Below are 23668 nucleotides of genomic sequence, written 5' to 3'. Positions count from 1 at the left end.
TTTGATCACTTTTTTATCGAAATCACCAATTGGTGAACCCCATACATTTCCAATTTTTGGGATAATGATCTGCAAAACATGAAATTGCCCCAATTAACCAAAGATGTATTGGGTCCTTTAGATGATTTATTGAGGAATGTACTGGGGTAAACAATGCTTACATAATAACAAGTACAGTATCAATATTTTTATTTCTCTTTGCTCTTTTGAGATCAAGCAAATTAACGCTGTGCCCCGGTTATAATTGGCGACTCCCAAATTAGGAGGAGATTACTTGGACTCTGAGAGAGCAGGCAACTCTCTAGATGAGCATTTACTGTACCTGCCACAATGAGGCACGAACATGAAGCAGACCACTTCATCAAGCACTGGCCACCCCATTAAATACCCAGTACAAAGGCTTAGGGGGAGATGTATCAAACCTTCGAGAGAGATTAAGTGGAAAAGTTACCTATACCAACCAATCAGCTTCTGTCAATTTATAGAATGTGCTAGATCAATGACAGTTATAAGCTGACTGGTTGCTATGAGTAATGTCTTCACTTTATATCTCTCTAAGGTTGATACATCTCCCCCTTAGGGAGATGTAAGACTTTATAGAGCATTGGACACACCCCCTGACAGTCATCAAGTCCTACTCACCTCATCTTTTCCTTACAGAATTCCCCCCAAAATGTATAAAATAAGTATAAACACCTGACTCATCAATATAGCCCCCCAAAATACCAGGTACCCTACTTTTTACCCATTTTGCAACACTTTCTACATTTTCACCCCAAAAATGACAAGTCGTTTTTAGGGTGCTTAAAGTTTTTGTTTTTTTGCCTAATTAGTCATTGGGGGGGTGTCCAAAGGGTTCTGAATCAAGTCCCCACATTTGTACCCCAAAATAGAGATATCGAACCTACATTTCGCCTGCCTCCGGGTGGAGAAACTTGTTCGCCCTGTTTTTGCCTGTGGAGTTTTCGCGCAGGAAAAAACATCCTGGAATTGAATAGGGCGAAAAGCGGAAAACAGGCAAAAAGCACAAATTGGTGAAAACTTTTCGCCAAACCGGACTTTTTGCCTCTAAATGAATACAGCCCACAGCCTGTAAAGTGACAGGATCTGATTGGTTGGTATTTTATCTTTCTCCACTTTATCTCTTTCCAAGGATTAGTACATCTCTCCCAAAAAATGTGATGTATCAAGTATCACAATTACATCCTGCCCCATTCGCATTCATACTGGCATTTTTTAACGCTGGCATACATGAATACTTACCCACCGGAACAGCTCTTGTAGTGCCGTCCCGGTGAAAAATTGACTCTCAGGTTTATGTCCCAGGAGTCCTATTGTGCAGTGTACACTGCTAACTGGCTCCCGACTAATCAGTGAGAACTGTCAGGAGCCACTAGCCAATCTGCGGCCGCTAACTGTAGAGCGGATGCTGATTGGCTTCGTCTCCTGACTCACTGATCAGCCCACGTGGGAACTGTCAGGAGCCGGAGCCAATCAGCATCCGCTCTACAGTTAGCGGCCGCTGATTGGCTGGCGGCTCCTGACAGTTCACACTGAGCAGTCAGGAGCCGGTTAGCGGTGTATGTGGTCACACACATACACCGCTAATGGTAAGTATATGGCTCAGGTGCCGGTTTGTTTTTTTGCAAAGACCCCCCTAAATGCTACGGAGACCAGCACTGGGATGGAGGTGAGTATAGGATCTTTTTTTTACAGGTACAGAAATCCAAATGGATTTCAACATGGGACAAGTGGACGTGAACATCTGGCAACAGGTAAGTATGTGTCAATGGGATAGGTAGGTATGTAATAAAATGTTACTGTATACGGTGTGTGTTGTATCTTTATTTAACTATTTATTTTACAGTGAAGGTATGGGTGCCGGCTGCCTGCTGGCAATTGTAGTACCATAAGTGCCAAAGGGCAGGCATGCAGTCCCCTGTAATTTCACTGTAAATTACAATAGGTTAGTACTATTTAACACTTATTTACCCATGTACCCACAGCCCAGGGGTGTTGGGAAGAGCCTCGGGGTTCAGACCAAGCCTGGGATTTCAGGAGAGGTGGGACCCCTTCTTGGGGGGTCCCCACCTTCCCTGAGATCCCAAGCTTGGCCTGACCGGCTTCAGGTGTCAATGCTTTGTTCATGGAGCCCCGGTGATAGGGTCTCCTGGCTGTTGCATTACACGCCGGTCGGTTTGGGTCCGGTGCTGGTTTTGAAGGGGGAACCCTATGAAATTTTTTCACCCCTATATTTAAAACCAGGACTGGCCCTGCAGTCAGGTGCTGGTTCCTAAATTATGGTGGAACCCTACTCGTTTTGTTCCCCGTAATTTTTGGAACCAGGCCTGGCTAAGCAATCTGGGGCTGGTTATGCTTTTGGGGAGGGGGACGGACCCTAAGTAATTTTTTTTTAAACATTTAACACGTTTTTTACAGGTACAACACACAAGCAGCCTTCACATATCTCACTCTTATGTGCAGGCTGCTTGAGCGGGAGAGTTTGGCAGAGAGAAAACACTGCAATCTCGGGTGAGTAATCTCAACTAAACTTGCTACTCGGGGGAGAAATCTCGATCTGCTTCACCATCGGAAATCTCACTTTCACTTAAACTCACTTATTAGTAAAGTTGAGAGATGAAAAATACGAATCACCAGAGATTCGGCGATGTAAATCGAGATGAAAAAAAAAAAAAAACTTGACGAAACTCGATTCTTAGTAAATTTACCCCTTAGTCTCTCATAAAGGAAGTCTCTATATTCTTTAAATATGGGAATAAGCACTACTTTATGTGGAAGTAAAGTAGCCACAAAACCTTTAAAGTATAAAAGGTAAAAACACACTGATAGTGCATAACCATACAACAGAACACATTTATTCACAAATAGTAGTATACATGAAGATATAAAATCAATATAAATATAAAAACTAATTATCTGCGTAAAGGTTAGTAGAGACCTAAATCAATTATCCGAAATAGGCTGATTAGCGATCCAAACAAACACATCACTTAGCTCTCACACCCTGGACATGAAATAGCAGAATGGAATCCCAAGATGGAAAGCCAACACTAGCCAGTTGATGCAGGGATAAAGGATTCCAATCCGAAACACGTTGTGGTGTGCTGTGACCTGCTTCAGTTGGCTGGATTTGGCTTTCCATCTGAGGATTCCATTCTGCTCTTCCATGTCCAGGGTGTGAGAATTGAAATAAATGTTGGAGAGGAGTGTGCTCCTGCTCTGTCTCCTATTCTCCTTGTAGTGAAGCCGGCCAAGCACCTTTACCAAGATGGCCACCGGATGTGTTACTGCACATACCCGGCCTGCGCCATCTAGACTTTGTTGAGTTTTACATTCTTGCACGGACATGAGGCACTTGGCTCCTTCAGTGTGTGAGTACCTATTACTGCTATTACTGCTCAACAAAAAATGCAAATACACATGGGGCTTTGGCAATTGAAGAGTGCCCATACACACAAGACGGTATTTATGAACGATATGGATGATAACGATATTGTTCAAAGATATAACGTTCATATCGTCCAGTGTGTATGCAGTGGACGATTAACGATGTGCCCTCCCGCTGGTCGTTAACGATATCCCCAGTTGGCTGAACATGCAGCTCAATCTGAGTATATCCTTAACGATGACATGCTGCTGAATGCAGGATGGCCCCACTCCCCCCCCCGCCCCGCCGTTATTCATCGTGGATGACATAGGCAAGTGTGTATACACTTACCAATGTCAGCACCACCAACGGGCTCCGCCACGTCCAATATCACTCATCACACATATCGTCTAAGTGTGTATGAGCCTTTACACCCCAGTAATAACTTATAACTTTTGGGTTTGTATAAGGTATGTAAATAGAGTACTATGGTGAATATTGCAGGCCACGTGGAAGCCATGTTGGCAGTGATGGATGTAGTGATGGAGTAGGTATCTTGTCATGGGTCCACACACTGTATTCTGGCTCTGCTAGTCTGAGCCTCGTTGTAGTTTATTTAAGTTATGACAGTGAGTGGCTGTCTTCATTTGAAGTTTCTTTTTTTTATCCTGGTACAGGTATTTGTGTTCTTAATTCTATATGTGTTTTCTAGTATAAATTTCACCCGGATGACTGAAAGAGTAAACCATGAGAATAATTATCTGACAATTCCAAGGATATGTAACTACCAGGTTGTTTTATAGCACTACAGACATCCACCAACCCGAGATTACCACCTCCTATACAATCTCCATTCTTAGAAGCTCTTAAAATTCTCATTCCACAACATATTTCACAATTTGTTGCATTCAGTCAGGCAGTTATCTCCAAGGGGTTGTGTATGGTATCCCGACGGTCAGGATGCCGCTGGTCAGAATGCCGACAGTGGCATCCCAACAGTGAGAATCCCAACTCCCTTAAGGTAAGTTCCCTACGCTCCCCCTCTCCCTACCACTAACCCTAATACTCACTCCTCGGTGCCAAAATCTAACCTCCCCCCTAGTGCCTAATCCTAACCTCCCCCTCCCCGCACCCAGGGTTGTCTTAACTGCAGTGTGGGCCCTGGGCAAATCAATGCACTGGGGCCCCTACTCACGGGAAAAAAATTTAATTGGCAAAAAAATTAAACCCTCCTGTAAGCCCATCAGACCCCCACACATGCAGAGAGACTCTGTCTGACTGGTCTGAAGCCGGTGGATGAAGTGAAACTGGGACTGAGGAGAGTACTCGCGGCTGTAGGGGGGCAGGTTGGTGGGCCCCTATAAGCTTCGGGCCCTTGGGCAACTGCCCAACAAGTCCAATGGAAGAGATGGCCCTGCCCACACCCTAAACCTAACTCACCCTCCTTAGTGCCTAACCCTAACCCTCCCCCTGGTGCCTAACCCTAAACCTAACCCTCCCCTAACTATACCTTCAGGATGCCGGCGGTCGGGATACTGTAGTCGGGTTCCCGGCTCCGATATTTCGCCCGTCAGCATCCCTAACGCCGGGATGCTGACTACATCCCATCTCCATGTACCATACATTGAGTGAGAATCACATTGACCTGCCCGATCTTTTACCCACATAAAGTGAGGAGCTGCACCATGATTTTGGCAAAAAAAGGCACATAATATTGTGAAAGGAGGCCCCTGCCAGCAGCCTTACATTGAAGTTGCTCCTTTAGGTAAAGCCCCCTGGTGCCCATCTTCAGCCGACATTAGAATGCCCGAATCTGCTTGGACGAAGTGTGAGTCAGTTTGGAGTCGACAGCAAACAGAGCAGACTCCTACAACAAAGTCCTAAAGAAAGAAGCTTCCAGAGGCTGAAAAAGCTTGCTGGAGAGTGGCAGGTAGTCAGCGTTTGGGGGTTGTAATGAGGGGGTGGTTCGAAAAACGCAGTTGCGTTTGGCCGTTTTAATGCCGTTTCATGACCGCACATAAATTAGCCATTGTGATCTCCTTCACAGCATGAGAGCTCTCTGCATGTCAAGAGAGCTGAAGCTTGACTTGACTTATATGCTGAGAGACTGCCCGATGTGCGTCAATAGTACCAATGTTTATGTGGTCGGGGCGTCCCTATGCTCGGCTGTGCTTTGGAAGGCATTAGCATATTGTAGCAACTGTGATCCGTTGCAGTTGCGATTGAATTAGCATAAATCTTTGAATCAGGCCTTTAGTGGACCTTGTGCCTGATTCAGACCCGCTCGCAAGCGGGTCGAAGGTGGGGCATTGCGCACGCGCGGCGGGGCTTGCTACAAACGGGGCGGCTGTCGATGTTGATCGACAGCTCGCCCCGTTTTGTAGGCGGGGTGGGGGGGTGGCTGGACAAATGGAGGCGTTCCTGAAGGCGGGCCTACTGACATCACGAGTGATGTCAGTAGTGAGCTTCTGGCTGTATTAGAGCCGAAAGCTCACTGGGGCTTGCGGCAGATGAGACCCTACCACAAGGGTCTCGTCGCAAGCCCGATGGTCGCGACCATCACCTGGTCACTCGCTAAAGCTGTGGATGGTCACCCACAGCTTAGCGAGCGGCCAGGAGGCTGGGTTTTTTAAAGGCTCACTTTTTGCAAGTGGCTCTGAATCAGGCCCCTTGTATTAGCGTTAGTAGAAAAAGTTTCCCTATAATGACAGACTTGTCTCAAATGTCTTAATTTTGGATAGCTTTCCTAAACCTTGGTAAAAAATCATTTGCGAATAACATCCCCCCAACCCAAAAGGATCTCTCATGAAATGTTGTGAACGCCGCTAACTAGTCCTGATAATAACCAGAACACCATCCTTAAATTAATTAGATCAGAACAACAAATTATCTTCTCATTTTCATCCCCAGGACAATCCTGTTGGGAAATTGAAACCCTTGTGCTGTCGTCTCCAATTTGCGGTCATTTTTTGTGAAGTTCTACCTCTTGCCTGACGTGTTGCAGACAGGAATGTCAAGAGTAGGAATCTGTTGTATGATGTGATTTATATCAGAATAGCAATGGCTGATAATGGCTTCATATATGTGCACGTTATACAGCACTAAACAACATAATGGCAGCAGTGCCAGATTGAGGGCCACATGGGCCTGGAGCTGAAAATGATCAAGGGCCTATTATGAGAAGCAGATGAGGTGTGACCAGTGCTGTGTGGGTGTGACCGGTGCTGTGTGGGTGTGACCAGTGCTGTGTGGGTGTGACTAGTGCTGTGTGGTGTGGTCAGTGCTGTGTGGTGTGGCCAGTGCTTCGTGGGTGTGATCAGTGCTGTGTGGTGTGGTCAGTGCTGTGTGGGTGTGACCAGTGCTGTGTGGTGTGGTCAGTGCTGTGTGGGTGTGACCAGTGCTGTGTGGTGTGGTCAGTGCTGTGTGGGTGTGACCAGTGCTGTGTGGCCAGTGCTGTGTGGGTGTGACCAGTGCTGTGTGGGTCTGACTAGTGCTGTGTGGTGTGGTCAGTGCTGTGTGGGTGTGACTAGTGCTGTGTGGTGTGGTCAGTGCTGTGTGGGTGTGACCAGTGCTGTGTGGTGTGGCCAGTGCTGTGTGGGTGTGACCAGTGCTGTGTGGGTGTGACCAGTGCTGTGTGGGTGTGGCCAGTGCTGTATAGGTGTGACCAGTGCTGTGTCGGTGTGACCAGTGCTGTGTAGGTGTGACCAGTGCTGTGTGGGCATGACCAGTGCTGTGTGGTGTGGCCAGTGCTGTGTGGTGTTGCCAGAGCCACATGGGCATATACACCCTCTATAATCTCAACACCAATGTCTCCGTAAATATGTAAAAGAAAAAAAATGCTTTATTTTGTGAAGTAAATAGAAATACAATTTTATTACTTATGATTTATGGCTGACCATGTGGACAGCGGATGGGTCAGTCAACATCATGCTGTCATGATGATGGGCCTATTTTTATTTGGAGGCCTGGAGCTGTAGCTCCATCCACCCCATTGTTAATCTGGCCCTGATTGGCAGGCTCGCCTTACTAAGAGCTGTCAAATAGAAGACACAGTTTAACTATAGTTCTGGGCAGAATGAATGAATAAGGAGAAACAGTAGCTTCGCATATGATAACATATTAGGAGACCCCTGTCATAAAGAGCTTACAGTCAAGGCCCATTCTACCACTGAGCTTATGCCTAGTGTGCCAGGGGTTGAAAGGCATCAAAATGCCCAGTGAGTAACATAATGACACTCTGCTTCACTCTAGTGGTGGGATACATCATGTATCTCAATTTGATTGCGATATACCCTGCCCCTATTCACATGTGTGCCAGCAATTTTTAACACCAGTATGCACGAATACTCACCCATCGGAATAGGTTTTTTTCGATATAGAGCTTTCCCAGTAAAGAACTGACTTCCAGGTTTATGACCTGGGAGACCTAATTCTCATGAGCGGCCCTGTTTTCTGAGGTTTTACTGCATTTTAGGCTTTGATACATCCCGCCTAATGTAAGAAGTGGGATGGGTGATATTGCAGGACTGCTGCAGCAGTATAGGAGTTAAAGCACAAGCTTAACCGCAGGACTGCAGGAGCAGTGTGAGACAATGTATAGGAGAGGCTGCAGCCAACTCATAGGGATATACTGTACAAAGAGATTCCCAAGAGCCCCAGAAGTAGCTGGAGTTCTTAAAGCAAGGAACCGATGACTGCATAGGAGGGCAAGAGACTTCCAGAAGGATTCTAGAGGGAATCACAGGTATCACAATGCTACCAGGAACCAGAAACAGATCTGCTTACCAAGTTGGATGAAGGTCAGGTAATGAGGAAGTGGCCTGACTCAAGAGGGCTAACTCAGAGACAGGTTCAGGAACAGGATTGCTCATTTGCACAGATGTAGCAAATCCAAGATAGCAGTGCCCATGTACTGGCACAGCCATGTGAGATGTGGAAACAGAACCCTGGCATATGTCGGCAGGAGAGAGACGCAGCACGATGGAGAGGAACATAGTACAGGGATGTAACTAATGTGTGAGCTGGTGTACTTTTTGTTGAGAGGAAGATCCCCCTTCTTAATTAATTCTGTTTCTCTCTCCCAAGAAGTCAGCTGTCTGAAAATGAGCGTCATGTGTAATGCTTCAAAAGAGCCATAGATTCAAAAATATTTGCTACATGTTGGGAGTAGGGGGCATTATTAATTAATAAGGGTCTGACCAAATGTTCAGCTATAAATGATGTTTTCCAATCAGCAGGAAAATAGTAAAGTATCTGAGATTGAATCGGTGGGATGGGTATACAAATAGAGCAGGGGTATCCTGGTGCCACAAGTGGCATTCGAGGACATTTGAGTGTCACACAAGGGGTAAGTCCTGTTGGTGAGAGCATTCTGCGCTGTCTCCTCATAGGTCCTGTGTCCCCCTAGAGGCGTAGGTGCGATACTGAGCATGCATGATCTCCAATCAAATAATCCTTACAGTATGTGCATGCATGCCATAACCACGTGTCTTCCTCTACCATCCTATGGATAGTAAGGATGTGCCCCTGAGTATCTCTCAAGAGGAGATAGTGCCATAGACACCGCTGGATATACCAGAAGCCACTGTGCCCAGGTCACCAGTGTGTGTAGATTAATGATACCAAGAATACTTGGTACCAACACAGCATAAAAGGATCTGAGTGACTAAAGAAAAGACCTTTGTTCATATAATTGGTGAGAATGTACAGTGTAAATGCAAGTATGGGCTTCGTCAACCTATCAGGTTCAGATAACTATAGTATGTTACATGGAAATTTACCATGCAGATGCAGTTAAAGCGGCAAAAATTGTGAAGATCACTAGTGATCCTAGTAACAACCCATACCCTGATGATGTGGATAAGGCCATGGGAACCATAGGACTAGCCTTAATGCAGCACATGTATTCCATTATTCATGGGAAGGTGACGGCACACAAAATGTGGGTAGCATTACAGACATCTTTTGTAGCCAAAGGCTTAATGAGAAGAATCAACTTGAGGTGCACTATCTATGGCACTAAGCTATATACGTGCAATAATATGAATACATAGATAGGATACTGTCTGTATCTCAGCAATTGACATCTATAGGCATCCAAGTAGACGATGAGGAGGTTGCAATGGTGAAGCTGCAAAACCTTATGCCAGAGTATGATTTTCTAGTAGTAGCTGCCAAGCTATGAACAGAGGTTGTAAGGGCCAAGCTGCAGCAGGTTCAAGCCCACATTCCTATTGAGACCAATGCTGAGAAATCTATTCTACTGTCAAAGGGCACAAAACCCCAGATCCTGGTGATAGTGACAATACATTCCAGTGAAAAAAGATGTCTTAGTGCCACGATTTGTGGCCATAAGGAATCTTCAATTTTGGCTCAGAACTGCATTTAATAACAAATATGACCCATAATGAATCTTTTTGAAAGCTGATTTTAATTCATTTTGACTAATAAAATTAGTATTAGTATTTCCATATGTTAATTAATTTACACACTAAAGTTCTGTTATTGTCAAAAAATCTCATTCTTGATTTTAGATTTAGCTGTTTTGCCATGGCAAACTTGAAAATAAATTAATCAATAGTTTTGATATTTTTTGCTAATCTTTGCAAATTAACATCAAGAGGTATATTTAGTTTAGTTTATCTATCAGAGACTGACTGTGATTTAGATTGCATACTTTTAATAAAATTGCCCACATAAGATTTACCCTGGACTAGTCCCTGGCATTCTGGACGTCAAGCCAGACATGTGCTGATTGCCAGCAGTCTGGTTTAGCCTCAGATCTCTGCTTCCTAGCACTATAAAGCAGTGTCAGACCTAGCATGCAGTGCTAGGTGATTGCCATTGTTATTTTGTATCACTATTGCACGCCACGCTCCTGTTTTGATTCCCTGTGTACCTGATTTTGGCTGTGAGTCTTTACCTCTCTTTTGTTTGCTCCTTTTGTCTGCTGATTACTGTGTACTGGCTTGCTATTGCCTGATCCTTGCTATCTGCTTACACAGTATACCAAACCCCTGCGTGGAATTTGACAAAGTTCCTGCCTAATCCCCCTGTGTGCAAAACCCAGGAAATGGGTTAGACCACGAATTCTCATTAGATTTTGTCTGTCTTTACCTCTGCCCATTAATCTAGTATTGTTCAGCCCTCTCTGTCCAATAGCACCTGCTAAACAAGTGATTACATATATCAGAGTTACTGAAGTCATGTTCATCCATAACTGTGCTAATATACCTAAGTTGTTGGTTGCTTGCTACACACTGCCGTATATGCCATAAGCTCCTGCTACTGGTGTCTTCTTTTGGACTCTACGGGCAGTGTTAGACTGGCCAACCAAGGAGTTGTGCTAATCCACAGTGGTCTCACTGTCAAGGACTTGAGACACAAGCTGACAAAGCAGCTATCACCATACGTTGTGGTTTTTCTTTTAATAACGTAGACTAAGCACCAATGCACTTTGCCTAAGTAAGAGCCTGTGCACTATTTCTGTTTCATTTCTCCATGAGGAGTCAGGGCTACAATGCCTGAGAAGAAGCTCTCCTCCTACCCCCTGAACTTATTGCAAGGACTGGAAAGCCAACAAGTATGTTTTCCTGTAGCTTCTGTCACTGTCTCATGACTGTCTTGCTTTCTTAATATCACTTCTGTCTGTGACATTCTTGTTTCATTTCCCATATCTGCCCATCAACTGTCTGTGCCAGCCTCTGCCCATCCTCCATCTGTGGTAGCCTCTCTGCCTGACCTTGTCTGTGCCAACCTCTCTGTTTATTGCCCGCTAACCTCTCTGTCCATCCAGTCTGCACCCACTTCATTAGTTATCTACAGCCCATCCTCCTTGCATGCCACCTCTCTGTGCCAGACTTATTGTCCTTTCCTTGCCTGTACCAGCCTCTCTGCCCAGCCCCAGTCTTGTGATCAAGCCCTACCGCAAAACATACGCTGTACCTTGGAGAAACCCATTGAGCACACCGGAATCTCCACTGCGACTGGGCCAGACAGGAATCCCCACCAGCTGCACCTGGTACCTACATTGTGGCTGCTCTCTCATTGTGTCTGCTGTGTGAAATACCCTGCACTAAGCATTGACATCAGGGTGCATGTTTCATATGCAAAAGCCACAGCAGAAGCAGCCACTATGTTATTGGTCTGTCTATAGAGCCAGACTCAATCACTACCAGTGCCAGCCTCTCTGCTATTTCTCTGTCTGTGCCAGCCACTCTGCCAATTTCCTGACTGTACCAGCCTCTCAGCCCTTTCCTTGTCTGTGCAAGCCTCTCTGCCATTTCCCTGTCTGCACCATAATCTCTTCCCTTCCCCTATCTTTGCCAACCTTTCTGCCCTTCTCCTATTTGTGCCAACATCTCTGCACTTCCCATCTGCACCAACCTTCCTGCCCTTTCTCTATCAGTGTCAGCCTCTCTCCCCATTGTGTGTCATCAGTCATCCTTTACCCCTCTTATTATATCTATCTCTCAACCATCTTCTACCATTTGCGGGTGTAGTAGGTATTACCGCCGGCCGCATGGCCGACGGTTCAAATACCGACAGCGGCAGCCCTACAAGGGTGAAGATCCCCATCGTCCCTAAGGTAGGTATCACTAACCTAATTCCCCCTCCTAACCCTAACCCTCCCTTAGGGGTGCCTGCAGCCTAAACCTAAGTCCCTCCGGGGGGTGCCTAACCCTAACCCCCCCTTTCCATAGACTAAACCTAACCCTCCCGGGGGTGCCTAACCCTAAGTCCCCCCAGGAGCCCTAAACCTAACCCTCGCCCCCCCCCCCCCCGCCCGTGGCTGTCTGCACTCGGCGCCCGGCATACTGAACGAAGGTAAGCTGGCGTATGGTTACGACAGGCGTCAAGTTTTCGACGCCTGTCATTAGTACCACACCGGGATTATAAAGTCTGGAAGCTGGCAGTCGGCATTTAGACCGTCGGCTTCCAGACTACATCCCACCATTTGCCTATTGCCTTGCACCTTTTCCTGCCTCCCCCTTCTCCACTTCTCACCTATTCACTTCTTATCTTTCTCATCCTCTTCCGTTGAAGTCCACGGAGTCCTGTGCTGCGGACAAGAAGCAATGTTGTAGATCACTGGAGGCACACCCGGGTCCAGTACCACACAACTCAATCTGAGGATGGCAGTGAAGGAGAATCTTTTTTTTTCTTGAGCAAATGAATATAACATTTTAGGTACAGTAAGGATCCTATTTTTTAACCCCCACATGCACTAATGGGGCTTTAAGAAAGTGGTGGTGAGGGAATCACATGTACTAAGGTGGATAATCAATGCACCAAAAGAGCTATTTTATTACCAGCAAATGAGGTAAGGTTTTTGGTCTGTTTATACTATGCTGCTGCATCAGTTAATTCCCTGTGGGCTGGACCTTGTGGCTGGCCTTGCCTCTCTGGCAGTTAGGGGGAGAGAGATGAAGTTGAGAGTTATAAAGTACCAACCAATCAGCTCCTAACTACTATTTTATAGGCTGTATGTGAAAAATGACAGTTAGCAGCTGGTTGATTGGTACTTTATCTCTCTTCACGTCATATCTCTCCAAGGGTTGATACATCTCCCACTTAATCACACTGCCTCTGATCGGTGGCCTCTCCCTTTCAGATGCCTTCTACTTCAATGGGCACCTACCAGTACGTTCTCCAGGTGGGCCCATAATGCCCCAGGTGGATACTGTCTCTGGGCAGCAATTCTACCCTAATGATGTGAAAAGAAGATCTAAGAAAAGCTTCTTTATATGAAGTCACAGAAGAAAAAAATCTTGTGCTTTTGGCTGGAGTAATCTGTCAGGGCTGTTGTCATATGTAAAGAGTTGCAGGTGCTATCATTTATTTGTGTAATCTTGTTACAGCTGCTCATCTTCAAGATGGCAAAAGAACAGATCCTACTGTGTAAAAAACATCTAGCGTTGTAGGCAGTAATTACCCAATTGTACATGTCATTCCTCATCTTGGAAAAGGTTTTCTGAGTGCTATAAAATAGTTCAAGTTATAATTTAATTAACAAAATATGTGAAATTGCTTGTGCTTACTTTGTCTTATTATATATGTTGCATGGTGCCCCCTAGTGGGGTAAAATATATAGATATTTTTATTTTGCAAACAGTAATTCCATTTCTATTATTTTTCATTTCTGATTAACTTTAACATGGTTTTTAACTTATAAAGCTGTCACCTTTTTTTTTTTTTTTTTAATATGTCCCTTTATACCTTTGTATTCAGCTTCTCATTCATTTTTATTTTCTCTCCACCTGGATGTTATACTTCCGCTACTTGCACACCCTGCCAGATGTAACCTACGCAGTGCGCCCCAGATGGCTGCCTCGGATGATTCTTCCTTGGGCAGGATGAACAAACACGTGGATGTATTCATTCAGTGCATTTCATATTACAAATGCTTCAGTCACCCGTATAGGTCATGCCAGAACTGCATCACTGTTTGCTGTATTTGCTATTCCCTGTTTTGTACCATGTACATCCACCCCACTGTATGCTATACTGGTGTCCTATACCTCCACTGGAGTGCTTCCTCCAAGGGTAAGATGTACTTCACGTGGATCTAATCATACAGGATACATCATACTGCCACACGCGTGTCAGTTTTCCCATATATTCCTTGGGTCCTTGTATGGCTTATCTCCCACAGTGTAACCTTCGTAGTGCGCCCAACATGGCTGCCTCACCTGGTACACTTGTGGATGGGATGAAAAACACATGGACCTGACTACTATGGTGGGACCCTATTCCTAGCGTTAGGACGCTGCAACCGCCCATTTGGTGTAATTTCTTGTAGGCGTAACCTATTCCACCCAGGGTAATCCTACGTACAGTAGTGCGCCCAAGATGGCTGCCTCATCTGGTACCTTTCGTGGGTGGAATATATAACCCATGGAAGTTATTTCCCAAAATGTCTGCACCAACCCTGTAATATGCTTATTGTACTCTCTAGGTTTTGGTTGATTTTAATTATCTCTGTGTGGTTTTCTATTTTTTGCAATACACAATCCTTGTACAATGTACCATGTTTTCTGATGTCTGTAAAGTAACTTTGAGACCTATGGGAGAATAGCGCTATATAAATAAAATTATTATTATTATTATTATTATTATTATTATTATTATTATTATTCTAACCCTTATCATTAGTTCTGCTTTATTGTACATACTCACATTAGTGACATTGACCGCCATGATATTTTACACAACTGTACAGTTGCACAGATCCTCGAATAAAGGCCCCCATACATCTATCAACAGATCACCGGATCCTGCGATGGGATCGGAAACGCTAATCCGTCGGTCAGAAATACCGACTGGGGGCCATCGATGTTCTCCAGTCTGTTGGAGAATTGGTGAAATTATACATTAAGCCAATCGTGGGCATTTAACCGTGAGGAGGTGGGGCTTAATTATGCAAATCACCAGGCCCTGCCCCCATCGCCACCCACCTGCCTCACCTCCCAGGGCTTCTCCCGGGGAAGAGACAGCAAAGGTAGGCAAATATGATGCAGGGTGTGCGGTGTGGGGCCCCCCTGGACCCAGGGGCCCGTGTGCCGAAGAACATTATTAGCAGAGTTGGGCCAGCCCAGGCAATGTGCCTGAGTACCAGCTACCTTATAATGCTGGGTGCCTCGAAGTTGGTCAGCCCCACAGTGCACCCCCTATGTAATGGTGCCCATGGTCAAATAGGCCTTGAGCCAGCCCTGCAGAGGAGTGGAGACAGGTGATGGGTAGAAAGGTTGGCACCAACAGTGGAATGGGAGAACTAAGGCCATAAACAGGAGTGAAGTTCAAAAAGCAATATACACGCAGAATATAGTGACATAAAAGGTACAGGAAACTTGCAGTAACTACTGTAGTACAATTACACAACTTACATACCGTAGTCTATGCTCTTCCAATGTGATTTCACCATTCTTAGAGAGAGGGCGGTTCCACTATGACACAATTTGCATAATTTTAGCCCCACCCCTGCAGTGATGGGGGCAGGGCCTAACAACGTGAAGAGCCTTCACCCCGCCCCCAGAGTGGTCATCTGCATCTCCACTCTGGGCTTCTCCCAGAGAGGAAAAATGAAAAGTCGGTAAAATATGAAATAGACCCTTTATTGTGCTATTAGTAGAGATGTGCGCTGATCCCCCGAGTTTTGGTTTTGGATCTGGGTTTAAAAAAAAAAAAAAAAAATTGATACATTTTCAAAAACAGCTAAAATCTTGACATTTTTTGAAATCCAAAACCTGATATTCAGATTCAAAACTCAAGTTCCGTACCACGGGAAGATGAGAACTGCGACTGAGATCTGTGCGAATTCATGAAATTCAGATGGATTGGGATTTCTGTACAACCGAAATGCACCTCTCTAGTTACAGTATTAGTAAAATGCTCTGGGTCGCTAAGAGGGAGGAGGCCGGTACTGATTGCCCAGACCAGAGCTTGTTGGAGGGGCCCCGGTCAGCTGCCGCCACTTTCCAGCGCGCAGCACCGAGCATATTACTTTTTTTTTTCTGGAGGGGGTGTGACCACGTCTCCCAGTGTTGCCCTGCCCTTTGGTACCAAGGCCCCATTCAGCTTTCGACAGCCCTGACAATACTAGGTTACTGATTTTACTGTTTCGCTTTGATGTGTTTAAATAAGAAGATGCATGAAAGGTGTAAAACGTGTTTGTTCTCCACATCACAGAATGTGTAACACGCAGAAAGTGTGCAAGATAAAAACTAGGAGTTGCAGCTAACATATTGCTGTTTGTAATTACTGTCAGTATGCCATAAACATTTAGCAAATAATGAGCCACATGCTGTTAATGATTATATTTGCGTAATGGGAATGTTATTATTATGTGTTAAAAGTTCAGAATAAACCACTAGTGGAAGGATAACAGCATTCCTCCATGTTATAATCTCACTATACTTATTGCAGCTCCCGGATCCATCAGGCGCCAATCTGACACCTGGAACACCTGCATTTTGTCACCTGTGTTAGTTGGATTGTACCGTGGTCTCAGATGGAACCAATGTCGCCAATGAAAAAGCATTAAAAAAAACAGACGTTTCATGTCGCCAAAGATGGTGGATGTTATATATTAAGCACAGGTTGTGCGGGTATAGGTTATCCACCTTAAGCTACATTTATTAATAATCTGTATGGGCGGGATGTACTAAAGGAAAAATGAGGTAAAACCCCCGTTTTTGGGGTTTTTACCCCATTTCCATATGTACTAAGCCCTGGCCACTCTTTTTTCGGCAATGAGGGTAACACCAGAAAAACCTAGCGTTATCCTATAGAAGCCTATGGGCTTCTTACCGCACACTAGGCCTGATTCAGAGCCGATCGCTATTTGCGCACGGTCGTTCCAAAAAAGGGGCCAGCTATTTAAATTGAGCGCTCGCTCTTTGCGGTTTGTTGACGCCTCTATGTCTGAGCGAGCGAACGAAAAATGCTATTTTGTAAAGACGCCTCTTTGCCGTTCGCATCACACGTCATCTCCGGTATTTATTAGATTAATCGGGTATTACGAAAGGCATCTGAACTGCTCGCAGTGCTTGTGGTAGGTTTTTCCTACCGCAATCACTGCGAGCAGTTCAGGCTAAATGACAAACAAGTGACGTGGTCGATGACGCTCCTTTACTAATTATGCACTCCCATTAAACTCCCTTTTGACCTTTAGGCACGCCTGCGTTCGGATCTCCACTCCCCCGTTTTCAAGCACCTTCCACTGTTACCACCCACAAACGGTACATTCTGTCAATCACATTAGCAGCCCCTCGATGTTTTGCAAGCGCACGATTTCCGACCACAATGACTGGTTTGCGCATGCACATTACGACCCATACGCATGCGCAGTTGTGAGAACATCGCTCAGAGCGAACGAGCGTCCGCTTACGAGCTTCTCTGAATCAGGCCCCCTGCTCCCAACGGTTCATCGCTGCCTCGCCGCCCTGACGTCGCCCAGCGCTGGCCCCCACTCACCTGCACTCCATTGTCGCCGGCCCACGCTCCTCCTGGGTCATCCGCCTCCTCCTCCTCCTAATCTTCCGGGTGCAGGGAGGAGGAGCCCGGGGTTTCCTGCACATGTGACCAGCTTGGAGGGGACGGGGTCCCACGGAGACCCTATCACCCAGCGTCGGCTATTTCGCAAAGGGCAGCTTTTATCGCAAAAGCTGTCCTTTGCGCTACTAATCGCATATGTTAGTACATATGCGATTAGTAAGATTGCGGTGACTGGTGGAATGGTCACCGCAACCTTAGTACATCCCGCCCTATATGAGAGGTGTGCGGGTCCAGATTTCTTAAATCTAAATACACCGGAATTTAGGGGTTCTGAGTAGAACCGGGTCAAGGTTTGGATTTATTTTTGCGACCCAGTTCAAACTGAGTCCCGGTTCGGATTTGTTGCCGGTTCGGAACTCAGATTTAAAAAACGGTCTTAGGTTTTGAATTCAGACATTTTTGTTTTTTTTATCAATTTTTATCGTTTTTAAAAAAATCCACAACCAAAACACTTGAGGGTAGTTTTGCAAAACCAAAACGAGAAGATGAATCCAGATCAAGAAACAAAAACGAAAAAACAGGCGTCCATCTCTACTTTGTATATTGTTGTGTATCTCAGTGACTTACTTTGTTGCAGTGTTAAGTATAATACAAATTTGCAGACATACATTGACAAATGGCTGATTACAGACCGAAACTTTGTATTGGAAATGCAGCCATGCCCTGAAAATGAACACTCCTGCTTACCATGGGGAAGGTAAAGAGTAAAGCCATAGCTAGCACTGTTATTTCCGTGTTCAGTCTGCGGCTGGCCTGTTTTACATGTGCTGCCCACGGACCTCACATGTGCCAGCAGTTCTTACCGGATCCATCATTGTGGCATTATTGCGCTTCACCTAAAGTAGAGTAGATAGGCATAGATCCTGCGGCTGCAATGGTAATGAGGGAGACCACAACACATGTCTGCAGCAGTGCCCCCTTTTGAATATTGCCCCGATACAGTAAATTGCAGCAATCCTCCACAAACTGCGGTTTCCTGAGGATTGGGCACAATTTTTAGCTTGATAAATAATGTTTCAACTTCAATATGTTCAATATGTTCTCCTGCGTTATTTCTGTCCTCCTACGCACCTTAATAAAGTAGTATAACTATCAGGAAAGAGGAAAGAAGAACAAAATAAAATAGCCATTGTTTTCCAATGCAATATAATATATTACATTATAATGTAATTGAGTGCAGCATATAAGTGGGAAGCATGAGGTCCTCTAGAAAATGCCAATACCATCATTAGGCTATGCCAGTCGGGGCTGGTGGCAATACAGCAGGGAAACCTGCAGCATTGGGCAATACCTGCCATAGTATAGTACCAACTTGCTCTATGCTGGTCAGCACGGGACTATAGGAGAGATGTACTCAACCTTTGAGAGAGATAAAGTGGAGAGAGACAAAGGGCCCGATTCAGACCCGGTCGCTAAGCTGCGAACGCTCGCTAGGGGCGATTATTGCACATCTGCGCATGTATATGCATCAAAGTACGCATACGTGAACCAGTCACTGTGGCCGAGAATCGTACACTCATAGTACACAGACTGGACGCTACTTTGAGTGACCGATAGCGCCGTTTGTGGGTGGGGACAGGGGAAGGTGCTTGTGAATGGGGAGTGGATGTGCGAACGCAGGCGTATCTGAGTGTCAAAACGGAGTTTATTGGGTGTGCATAATTAGCAAAGTAGCATCACTGAAGCCGTCACTTGGTTGTTTTTAAGCCTGAACTGATCGCAGTGCTTGCGGCGGGGTAGGGTCTACCTCAAGTGCTGTGTGCAGCTCCGATGGGTCTCGATGTTACCGATTAATCACTTCCTGGAGATGACGTGTGCTGAGAGAGAAAGGTGGGCAGCTTTATACTCCTGCGTACGCTCACTGCCGTCGCCCTCTAAAACATAGAGGCCGTCCTTAATCCAGACAGTGCGATCGCAGGATTTGTATACCCAGCCCCTTTTGGCAGCAAGCGAGCGCAGCTTAGCGACCAGGTCTGAATCAGGCCCAAAGTACCAACCAATCCGCTCCTAACTGTCACATCACAGACTGTGTTGAAAAAATGACAGGAGCTGATTGGTTGGTACTTTATCTCCCTCAACTTTATCTCTCTCCAAGGCTTAGTACATAGACCCTGTGTTCCCTGCAGAAAAACTGTGTCGCCCCTTTTGAATATAGCAGGCCTGGTTTGAAAATACTAGGGCTATTCCCACACCCATGAAGTGTTGCGTGTGGGTTCATTTATGTAATTAAGGAGATAATGATGTAGCATTTTGTTAAATTGATTTATGGTGGGCGCAGCTTTTCCGTCTAATCATGGCATCCTGTGTAAGCACTACTGCGTCTTTAGACCCTGTCAGCATCACGTCCGAGTCTGACTAGCCACCCCTCTCTTACCTACCAGGAACGGCCACTAAAATCCACACTCCCTATGTCCAAAATGGTTCTGGGTCTCCCCGCTGTGACCATCGGGACGCAGCCCCAGTGTGACTGAGAGGCACGCGCAGACTTAAAACTAGAGATGAGCGGTTCGCTTTTGACCTGGTTATTTTTGTTAATGTATTCACAAGAGAGATCTGAAAACATCATCTTATTGGCTATCCAAAACACGTAAGAACCGTACAGCCAATGAGATGACATTTTTAGCTCCAATGTATCCGAGTTAAAACTAAACCGCTCATCTCTACTTTAAACATTGGCCAACTGCGTGCGGCGTCGATACTGCGTGCACTTATGAATCAGGCACATAAAGCGTATATCTTACAAATTCAATATGTTTATTTTACACAATTAGTTTATTTTGAGACATCATAGATACCTGCAGCTTTGCATATTGCTCAAAATGCATAACTTTTACTGGAAGTAATTTAGCAATCAGCCTTATTATCCATGCCTTAAATGTGCCAACATTTAAAGACAACTGATTTGGCATCAACTGATACCACACTGGAGCAATGAGGAATTGCTCCGGCAGTCACAGCGAGTTAGAGTGTTAATTATCGGGGTCCGAAAATGAACATCATAAATAGGCCCCTTGGAAATACATTATTATTATATGACTAAAATGAGTTTGACAAATGGTAAATTGCAGGACTAACAATTTGTGTGTTTCATCATTTCCATGGTCGTAATTCATCCTTTGTAAATACAATTAGGACATGTGATTACTTAAGAGTTAAGAGTTGCAGTAATGTTTGGAAATGCTCAGCGAGAACAAAGAGCTAATTCATTATTTGACTTTCGCACAGACACACTAAGAATGTAACTTGTACCCTTGTGGTAATAGAGCCACATTATTGTGATATTGTCATGTAATACTTGTCTACAGGCCATTGCATGACCACACTGTTTAGTTGCAAAATTTCTTCTCAGAATTATGCCACATTAAAAAGGCCTCAAGGCGATTATTCTTTAATAAGTATGATGGCTATGTGTTATTGGAACCATATACTGTAACCCCAGCTATAATGTGACATTAGTGGAGGCCTGGGTGACAGGCAACAAGTGTGAATATATGAATAATACTAGTAAAGGGGTGCCGGGTCATCTCAATATGCCCGATGCTACACCCTGTCCCACTCTGTTGCACCTTGCCCCCTCTTTGTACACCTCTTTGCCCTGTCCTGACCCACCACTTCCTTCTCTGTCCACTGGTCTGTCCTGATCTGCCTATCTAGCTAGGATAGGGTCTGCCCTGTTGCTCTAGTAGTAGGAGCCGTGGGAGAGTAAGTTCCCATTGCGCATACATATTGGAGATAATGAATTAACACTTTGGACAAGCCTACAATGAACTTCAGATGTTAGTAAAAATATAAGTAACAAAAGTTAAACACCTAAACTTAAATGTCAATGGGATTGTGTGACCATATATCAGGAGTTCAAAATAGCCAACCTGTAGGGACAGTAATAATCCTAATAGCGCTTGATTAATTTTCATTTGCATGTGTCCCCAAAATCAACTCACAACTTAATTCTTTTTAATTTGCATGTTGTCCCTCAACCTTCACAATTTTGGGCACTGTCTCGTTGTCCTACTCGTGGACTGCAGTGTCCCTCAGGCGGTCAGGAGACAATAATAGTGAGCCAGTGTGATAATTGCTGCCTCCAATACAAGTCTCCTGATTGATTATGTCTTCTGGTGGCTACTGCAGCTGCTGTACAAACAACTTCAACCAATAGTTCTATTTTGTCCATTCCTTCATATTGAATAAACACCCTAGGCAGTGGCGGGCTGGGCCGGGGGGCAGGGTGCCATCTGCCCCCCGGGCCGGTATAATTTCAGTGTTATGGGGCCGCCAGTTGCCTTATGTTCCATGCACGTCTAGCACCCAGGAGACATGCAGAGGATACTCCCCGGCCACTCAGTTTGTGTAACAAGGATAATCAGTGCGGCCGCCCTTGAAGCCCTTTTAACAAACTAAGCAGCCTGGGAGCGTCCTCAGATTGCCTGTAGACCTCAGCGGGAGTTTGGGGCCGTTGTTTTATTTTATTCTTCTTAAACATCTGACCTCTCTGCCCTGGCCAGCGCTGTTCGGGAGCTGGCCCTCAGTGATGACAACTAGAGGGAGAGAGCTGGAGGGAGGCCCCGCCTCCAGCCCTCACTCTCCAGTCTCCTCAGCTCTGCCTCTGACGGTTGGTGTCTGGCTGCATGCCTGGGCTGGCTGGGCACAACTGAGCCTCTAGTCCTCTCTTCCACCAAGCCAGCCTGACACACCACCCCCGCGCACCCCCCTGCCCCCCCCCCGCGGCCGCAACCCCCCCTCCCCCGCTCCTACAGAAAAGTGTGGCAGCGCTACCTCTTCCAGCAGCTGCAGCAGGGAGATGGAGACTAAGCAGGGGCTGCTCAGGATGCAGCTGTCAGCGTGTGAAGTGTGCAGCGTGTGCAGGACCAGGCATGTCGTCTACAGGAACAGCAGCAATCCCAGGTCACTGCTCCCATTCCCCCAGCCCAGTGCCCACCCAGTGTCTTCCCCTTGTCCAGCCCAGTGTCCCTTATCATCTATAACTGATCCCCCAAATGCCAGTGTATCCCACCTAACCAGCCCAGTGTCTCCCCCCTTCCCAACAAGTCCACATCTCACCTAGGACCCCCAGCCATAGTGTCCATCTTTCTTGAGCCTTTTGTTCCCCCCCATTGCACTGTCCCACACATGGGCATTTCTAGAGAGGAGGGAGCCCATGTGCAGTCTCTGACATGGGCCCCCTCCTCTCTGCCTGGCAGCCGGCAGCGCACTGAGCTGTGCGCAGCCAGTGCCAGAGTTATAGACTCTGGGCACTAGAGTGCACCCAGAGTCTATAGAGTATGTGCAGGTCACTGGGAAAATGGCTGCGGCGGCCATTTTCCCTGTACTGCGCATGAGCAAACGACGGGAAAATGGCCGTGATGGCCATTTTCCAGTCGTTTTTACAGCGCCGGACACCTGCACCAACGTGGGACTCCGTAGAGGTAAGTCAAACTATGGGTGCAGGGTGAGCGGTGCGGGGCCCCCTTGGACCCAGGGGCCCGTGTGCCCCGCACACCCTGCACCCATTATAGATATGCCCCTGGTCCCACATCCTGCCCAGTGTCACCCTCATATCGCTTCATTTCAATCTCCTTTATTGGAAAGTTTCCTCAAGGACTCTAAATAATTAATAAATAAGGGAGATTCTAACTTTGGCATTAAGACGACCTATTGTTTGCTGATATTGCACGATGAGAGCACTTCACAGGTTGATTTTTTATATTTTTTTGGAGAAAGCCGGGGCCACTTGCTTGTGTTGCCCCCCAGGCTGAAGGATGCCAGCCAGCCCCTGACCCTAGGGATGGCCATCAACCACTGATGGTTAACAACAATCAATGGTTTGCCACCAATGGTCAATGGTTTTGCCACGCAGAGATTTGATGGTTCTCCAACAGTGATAGCTAAGAGACAGATATTTAGTTTAAGAGAGTGCTGGGACATTAAGGAGGAGATGGCAGAAAAACAGAGACACAAGAGAGGATGGAAGGAGAGTGGTCAAATGAGCTAATGAGGTCTCAAAGGTTGGAGGTGTAAAGAGAGAAGGGGCCAAGAACAGACTCTTGTGAAACACTGACAGTTAGAGGGAAAGGTAGAACATGAGACAGAGAAGGACTTGTTAGTGAAGTAGGAGTACAGCCAGAAAGGACAGAGTAAATGAGACCAAAGGACCCAAGAGTCTGAAAGAGGAGAGGGTGGTCCACAGTATCAAATGCTGTAGATAGATCCAGTAGGATTAATTGAGAG

The 23668-nt window shown here is 45.9% G+C and overlaps 1 protein-coding gene across 2 annotated transcripts in view; it reads right to left on the bottom strand.

The window, feature by feature from the left end:
- MMEL1 (membrane metalloendopeptidase like 1) overlaps positions 1-23668 on the bottom strand; it is a 225961-nt gene that overhangs the window by 169954 nt on the left and 32339 nt on the right. The window contains exon 1 of one of the 2 annotated variants that reach the window (XM_088442866.1): positions 18131-18190. The exons of the other annotated variant lie outside the window; for it this stretch is intronic. The gene's annotated coding sequence lies outside the window, so the exon portion shown is untranslated. Of the gene's footprint in view, positions 1-18130; positions 18191-23668 lie in introns of those variants that run through there. 2 annotated transcript variants of the gene reach the window in all.

This window comes from Taudactylus pleione, unplaced genomic scaffold (genome assembly GCF_031769625.1).
Source record: "Taudactylus pleione unplaced genomic scaffold, aTauple2 ptg000318l, whole genome shotgun sequence".
In the NCBI taxonomy this organism is placed as follows: domain Eukaryota; kingdom Metazoa; phylum Chordata; class Amphibia; order Anura; family Myobatrachidae; genus Taudactylus; species Taudactylus pleione.
Note: the sequence above shows the minus strand (reverse complement) of the source record. Positions and strands in the feature narration are given on the sequence as shown.